At 40.7% G+C, this 7,500-nt stretch overlaps 1 protein-coding gene across 1 annotated transcript in view; it reads right to left on the bottom strand.

Annotated features, from left to right (window-relative positions):
• Nucleotides 1-7,500, bottom strand: part of LOC120514278 (annexin A13-like) — a 65,930-nt gene that overhangs the window by 24,141 nt on the left and 34,289 nt on the right. The window lies entirely within an intron of this gene.

Raw genomic sequence — 7,500 nt, 5'->3', positions numbered from 1 at the left:
GATGCTGTGAAAAACATGTAACATAACACAATCTGAGTGTAATAAAAACACACACACAGAAACAGCAGATGCAATATGTGGTATCTTAAAGAAACATGATGTAATTTACCCTTTCCATTTTAATTGCAGTACAAGATACACATTTGAAATGTGTCATGTTAAAAATGTAGGATCCAGTCTAAGGGAAGACAGTGTAAGCACACTTTCTGGTTATTAATCTTCAAAAACTGCAGATACAACAAAAAAATTCCAAAAGATCCTTCAGCACCCACTCTTACAAATCTAGACGAACAAAACAAGTCTTTGTTATGTGTATCATAATATTCAAACAACAATGAAAGCTTTCACTAAAAAACAGCAAAAGCATCATAACAATAATATGGACAATAAATAAGTGTTTTTGATTTGGGCTTTAACATCTTCTTGATCAAAGAGTTTCCATAAATAAGGATAATGGTAACTAAGTTACAATTTGTTTGTGTTATTATTTTCTATTTGAAAATACTTTAATTGTACCTAATTTTATCCCTATCTTTTAAATCAATTTATTATAGGGAAGGTTTAAACTTCTTTTGCCATGTTGTAAGAAGGGGTAAACTGAGGATTGCAAATCGGAGATTTAAGAAAAAGAGGCAAAGAAAGTTCTCAAATGACAGGGTATGTTTAAGGTGATCTACTTTTAGAAATAACTTAAGAGAAAAATTTTCTTAGAGTTTAGAGAAAAATTTTATTTTGTTTGCACATAAATGGAAGTTTGATGTTTGGGTCGCTGCTGAGTCAAGTTCATATTCTGATTCTACCACGTTCAGAACATCAAGAAAAGCTGATTTACTTTGGTGTCTGTATGGGTGTGTAAATATGTGTGAGTGAGTGAGCGAGCGAGCGTGCGTGCGTGTGAGTGAGTGAGTGAATGAGTCAGTCAGTACCTGCAAAAAACTGAAGTTGATTTTCACATCATAGAATTGCAATTTTCATTAGAAAATTATGCTTTTTTATGTTTTGTGTAGAGTTCCTGGACAACAATAGCCTAGCAAAGACACAAAAATATGGAACAGTTTCAGAGATATCTGCAATGGTTATCTGTCTATGAGCACTTAGACCCATGTACAATGATGACTGCTGCAGAAACTGCTTAATCTAACCAGTAGTTTTGCAATCTACTCAATTTAGTGATGGGACCAGGGGTATTGATGCTCTATGTTTTTGCACAAGTAGTTTCTGTGATCGTTTTTGTGAAGGAGATTAAAGACTGCAAAGTGGTGGCAGAGGAAAGTGTAGTTAGGCAGCATAGGATTTTGGTCTGTAGGATGAAGTTGGAGATCAAGAAGAGAAGGAGAGTGAGGGTAGAGCCAAGGATCAAATGGTGAAAGCTGAAAAAGGAAGACTGCAAGGTTGAGTTTAGGGAGGAGGTAAGACAGGCACTGGGTGGCAGTGAAGACTTACCAGAAGGCTGGGCAACAACAGCAGAAGTAGTAAGGGTGACAGCAAGAATTGTTCTTGGTGTGACATCTGGAAAGAGGATGGAGGAAAAGGAAACCTGGTGGTGGAATGGGGAAATACAGGAGAGAATACAGAGGAAGAGGATGGCGAAGAAGATGTGGGATAGTAAGAGAGATGCAGAAAGTAGACAAGAATACAAGGAGATAAGGTGCAAGGTGAAGCGGTGGCGAAGGCTAAAGAAAAGGCTTTTGATGAGTTGTAAGAGAGGCAGGACACTAAAGAGGGAGAGGAGGACTTTTACCGATTGGCTAGACAGAGGGACTGAGCTGGGAAAGATGTACAGCAGGTTAGGGAGATAAAGAATAAAGATGGAAACATACAAGTGAGGAGGGTGTGTTGAGCAGATGGAAAGAGTACTTTAGGAGGCTGATGAATGAAGAGAATTAGAGAGAGAGAGAGAGAGAGAAGGTTGGGTGATGTGTTGATGGTGAATCAGGAAGTGCAACGGATTAGCAAGGACAGCCATGAAGAAGATGAAAAATGGAAAGGCCGTTGGTACAGATGACATATCTGTGGAAGCATGGACGTGTTTAGGAGAGATGGCAGTGATGTTTTTTAACCAGATTGTTTAATAGAATCTTGGAAAATGAGAGGATGCCTGAGGAGTGGAGAAGAAGTGTACTGGAACCGATTTTTAAGAATAAGGGGGATGTACAGAGCTGTAGTAACATCAGTGGGATAAAATTGATAAGACACAGCATTAAGTTTTGGGAAAGAAGGTGGGTTAAGAAGGGAGGTGATGATTAGTAAACAGCAGCATGATTTCATGCCAAGAAAGAACACCACAGATGTGATGTTTGCTCTGAGGGTGTTGATGGAGAAGTACAGAGAAGGCCAGAGGAGGTTGCATTGCGTCTTTGTGGACCTGGAAAAACCATATGACAAGGTGCCTCGAGAAGAGTTGTGGCATTGTATTAGGAAGTCGGGAGTGGCAGAGAAGTATGTAAAAATTGTACAGGATTTGCATGAGGGAAGTGTGACAGTGGTGAGATCTGCAACAGGTGTGACAGATGCATTCAATGTGGAGGTGGGATTATATCAGGGATCGCCTCTGAACCCTTTCTTATTTGCAATGGTGATGGACAGGTTAACAGATGAGATTAGACAGGAGTCCCCTTGGACTATGATGTTTGCTGATGACATAGTGATCAGTAGCGAGAGTAGGGTGCAGGTCTAGGAGAAACAGGAAAGGTGGAGATATGCTCTAGAGAGGAGAGGAATGAAGGTTAGTAGGAACAAGACAGAATACATGTGTGTAAATGAGAGGGAGGTCAGAGGAGTGGTGAGGGTGCAGGGAGTAGAGGTGGCAAAGGTGGAGGAGTTTAAAAACTTGGGATCAACAGTACAGAGTAACTGAGATTACTGAAGAGAAGTAAAAATGAGAGTGCAGGCAGGGTGGAATGGGTGGAGAAGAGTGTCACAAGTAATTTGTGACAGACAGGTATCAGCAAGAGTGAAAGGGAAGGTCTAAAGGACAGTAGTGAGACCAACTACGCTATATGGACTGGAGATGGTGGCACTGAAGAGAAAGCAGGAAACAGAGCTCGAGGTGGCAGAGTTAAAGTTGGTAAGATTTGCATTGGCTAGGACAAGGATGGACAGGATTAGAAATGAGTACATTAGAGGGTCAACTCAGGTTGGGAGACAAAGTCAGAGAGGCGAGATTGCATTGGTTTGCACATGTGCATTTGAGAGATGCCGTGTATATTGGGAGAAGGATGTCAAGGAAAGAGTTACCAGGCAAGAGGAAAAGAGGAAGGCCTAAAAGAAGGTTTATGAGAAAGGAAATGCAAGTGATGGGTGCAACAGAGCAAGATGCAAAGGACAGGAAGATATGGAAAAAGATGATCCATTGTGGCAACCCCTAACGGAAGTAGCTGAAAGAATATTTTTTTGCGATACATAATTTACTTAACGCTAGAATCCCAGAAGCCTACGAAAAAACTCGTAATAACAGGCCACCTTTAATTCCTTTGCACCTCTCCGTCAGTGTCTTTTGTTTTGCAAATATGTTGATCAGCACCGGCAGCAGGCAGCCTGCTATCATATCCCTCCATCCCACCCCACAAAATTCTCAGAACTCAGGTCTCTTTATCTGGCAGTGAGGTGCCTAGAGTTGTGTAGGGTAATTAATATATTGTTATTTGGAATACATACATTTCATGTGTGTTTTGTGTCTACAATTTGTGTAAGTGTACGATGACAGGAACTGCTGAACACATAGCTAATACAGAAAAATTTTCCATGTTATACTAATAATGACGTGAAGTGTATAATGTGTGAAGATTTTAGTCCAAATATCAAATAAACGTGTGCTTTTATTCAAGAATATAACCAAAGAAAAAAAAACATTCGATTTTCATGTTGCATTTAAGGAGTTAAAAACCCAAGCTGAAATGTCAATTGACAGGAATTGATATGTATTTTTGAATTGTGTAGCGGTAAGAACTGCCGTGATATATACCAAAGGTTCCGGTTTTGAGGCCAGGCTTTACACGTTTTGAGTAGTCAGCTGCTATTATTATTGCTATAATACAGTATAATAAAAACACATTTGATTTGAGTCTATAACACCCGGTGTAAATTTGGCTACTTGTAAAAGTTAGCGCTTAATTTTTTATTATTCAGTTTTATTCTGTCAGTGAAGTTTCATGGGGTACAACAAACTTGCCCCTTTCCATCTCTGAGTTGATGCCATTTATCTCTATTCTTTTCACAAGAGCAGCAATAAAGCTTATGGAGCAGTTTCTGGACAAAGGCAAAACTGTAACAACAGACAGCTTCTTCACAGCACTTTCTCTGGTTAATAGACTGCTGTACCGCAACACAACTCTGCTTGGCACCATAAGTAAAATGGGACTTCTATTTGCAGCTAAAGTCACTTCAGTACATGAGCAATTCATCACGCTAGTGTTTAGATCTGACAGTGCCATGCTGACATGGTATTCACCCAAACAGAAGAAGCCTTTGATTTCAGTCTGTAACAGCCGGTGTGAAGTCTTGCTACCTGTAAAAGATATTGCTGATATAAGCAGACACATACATGCTGGTGAATCATTTCTTCTTGGCATCTTGTTGTCACAATTTTTTGTTATTCAGTTTTATTCTTGAATAAAGCATACTTGGTTTTGTTACACCTTTGCGAAGTTTATTTTATACTAGCAAAATACCCAGAGTGGCGAAGTATTGTGTTGAAGTAATGAAAAAAAAGGCGGACACCGGTTTGGCCATCACCACACGTTTATTTACAGCATTTACAAAAAGTCAAGTGCACCCGCCACCAAACCCCAAAGTCTAGGCTCTCAATAGCCACTTCCTTCACACAAAAACACACAGGCCTCTCCTCGCTTCCTCTGCCACGACCTTGTCTTCCTCCTCACCCAACTCCAGCTAACTGGCATGTCTTTGGACTGTGGGGAAACCGGAGCACCGGGGGAAAGCCACGCAGACACTGGGAGAACATGCAACCTCCACGCAGGGAGGACCCGGGAAGTGAACCTGGGTCTCCTAACTGCGTGGCAGCAGCGCTACCACTGCGCTACCGTGCCGCCCAAATGTCCAGGCCTCACAGTTCCAATATCTTTCTCCTGGCCGCCTCCAGTCCTCTCTCCAGCTATGTCCACTTCCACCCAACATTCACCATCGACTGAAGGGAAGCGTCTCTAAATAGGAACCGGATGGGCTCCAGCTGCTTCCGGCATTCCTCCGTAATACCCGCAGTGTCCCCTGTAAGTCTTCCCAGTGCTGCTGGGCTCAGGGATAGCAGGAACCGGGGCACCGCCTGGCGGTGGCCATGGGTCCCCTACAGGTGCTGGGCTTCCAGCTCTTTACAGGGGCAACATAAAGGGCCCTCGGTCTGGAGGCGCAAGCCCTCGGTCCTCCTGGGCATCCCGGGCGGGGCTGCCACAAATATTATATATATATATACACATATACATATATACATATATACATATATACATATATACATATATACATATATACATATATACATATACATATACACATACACATATACATATATATACATGCATATACATATACACACATACACATACACACATACACATACATACATACACATACACATACACATACACATACACATACACATATACATATATATACATATATATATATACATACATACATATACACAGTGGTGTGAAAAACTATTTGCCCCCTTCCTGATTTCTTATTCTTTTGCATGTTTGTCACACAAAAATGTTTCTGATCATCAAACACATTTAACCATTAGTCAAATATAACACAAGTAAACACAAAATGCAGTTTTTAAATGATGGTTTTATTATTTAGGAGAAAAAATCCAAACCTACATGGCCTGTGTGAAAAAGTAGTATTCCCCTTGTTAAAAATAACCTAACTGTGGTGTATCACACCTGAGTTCAATTTCCAGAAGCCACCCCCAGGCCTGATTACTGCCACACCTGTTTCAATCAAGAAATCACTTAAATAGGAGCTGCCTGACAGAGAGAAGTAGACCAAAAGCACTCCTCAAAAGCTAGACATCATGCCAAGATCCAAAGAAATTCAGGAACAAATGAGAACAGAAGTAATTGAGATCTATCAGTCTGTAAAAGGTTATAAAGCCATTTCTAAAGCTTTGGGACTCCAGCTAACCACAGTGAAAGCCATTATCCACAAATGGCAAAAACATGGAACAGTGGTGAACCTTCCAGGAGTGGCTGGGCCGACCAAAATTACTCCAAGAGCGCAGAGGCGACTCATCCGAGAGGTCACAAAGACCCCAGGACAATGTCTAAAGAACGGCAGCCCTCACTTGCCTCAATTAAGGTCAGTGTTCACGACTCCACCATAAGAAAGAGACTGGGCAAAAACGGCCTGCATGGCAGATTTCCAAGACGCAAACCACTGTTAAGCAAAAGAACATTAGGGCTCGTCTCAATTTTGCTAAGAAACATCTCAATGATTGCCAAGACTTTTGGAAAATACCTTGTGGACTGATGAGACAAAAGTTGAACTTTTTGGAAGGCAAATGTCCCGTTACATCTGGCGTAAAAGGAACACAGCATTTCAGAAAAGAACATCATACCAACAGTAAAATATGGTGGTGGTAGTGTGATGGTCTGGGGTTGGTTTGCTGCTTCAGGACCTGGAAGGCTTGTTGTGATAGATGGAACCATGAATTCTACTGTCTACCAAAAAATCCTGAAGGAGAATGTCCGGCCATCTGTTCGTCAACTCAAGCTGAAGCGATCTTGGGTGCTACAACAGGACAATGACCCAAAACACACCAGCAAATCCACCTCTGAATGGCTGAAGAAAAACAAAATGAAGACTTTGAGTAGGCCTAGTCAAAGTCCTGACCTGAATCCAATTGAGATGCTAGTGCATGGCCTTAAAATGCTAGAAAACCCTCAAACAAAGCTGAATTACAACAATTCTGCAAAGATGAGTGGGCCAAAATTCCTCCAGAGCCTGTAAAGACTCATTGCATGTTATCGCAAACACTTGATTGCAGTTATTGTTGCTAAGGGTGGCTCAACCAGTATTATTAGGTTCAGGGGCAATTACTTTTTCACACAGGGCCATGTAGGTTTGGATTTTTTTTTCTCCTAAATAATAAAAACCATCATTTAAAAACTGCATTTTGTGTTTACTTGTGTTATATTTGACTAATGGTTAAATGTGTTTGATGATCAGAAACATTTTGTGTGACAAACATGCAAAAGAATAAGAAATCAGGAAGGGGGCAAATAGTTTTTCACACCACTGTATACACATATATATACTTGTGTGTATGTTTGTATGTGTCTATGTGTGTGTATAGCTTTGGTCACTGAGTGCAAGGGAAAAATAATAAAATATAGTCTATAAGTTATTAAACAGTAAAACATTACCTTTTTAAGAAGTACAGGTACATTGAGCATTTGGGTGGTTGCAGGTAAACTACTTTTTAAAGACAAAACCCACAACAGGTAAGTAACTAACAACAAAAATGTTTTGGATCATCTCCGG

Source organism: Polypterus senegalus, chromosome 14, assembly GCF_016835505.1.
Source record: "Polypterus senegalus isolate Bchr_013 chromosome 14, ASM1683550v1, whole genome shotgun sequence".
NCBI classification, from domain to species: Eukaryota; Metazoa; Chordata; class Cladistia; order Polypteriformes; family Polypteridae; genus Polypterus; species Polypterus senegalus.
The sequence above is the reverse complement of the archived record's forward strand: the minus strand, read 5'-3'. Positions and strand labels throughout refer to the sequence as shown.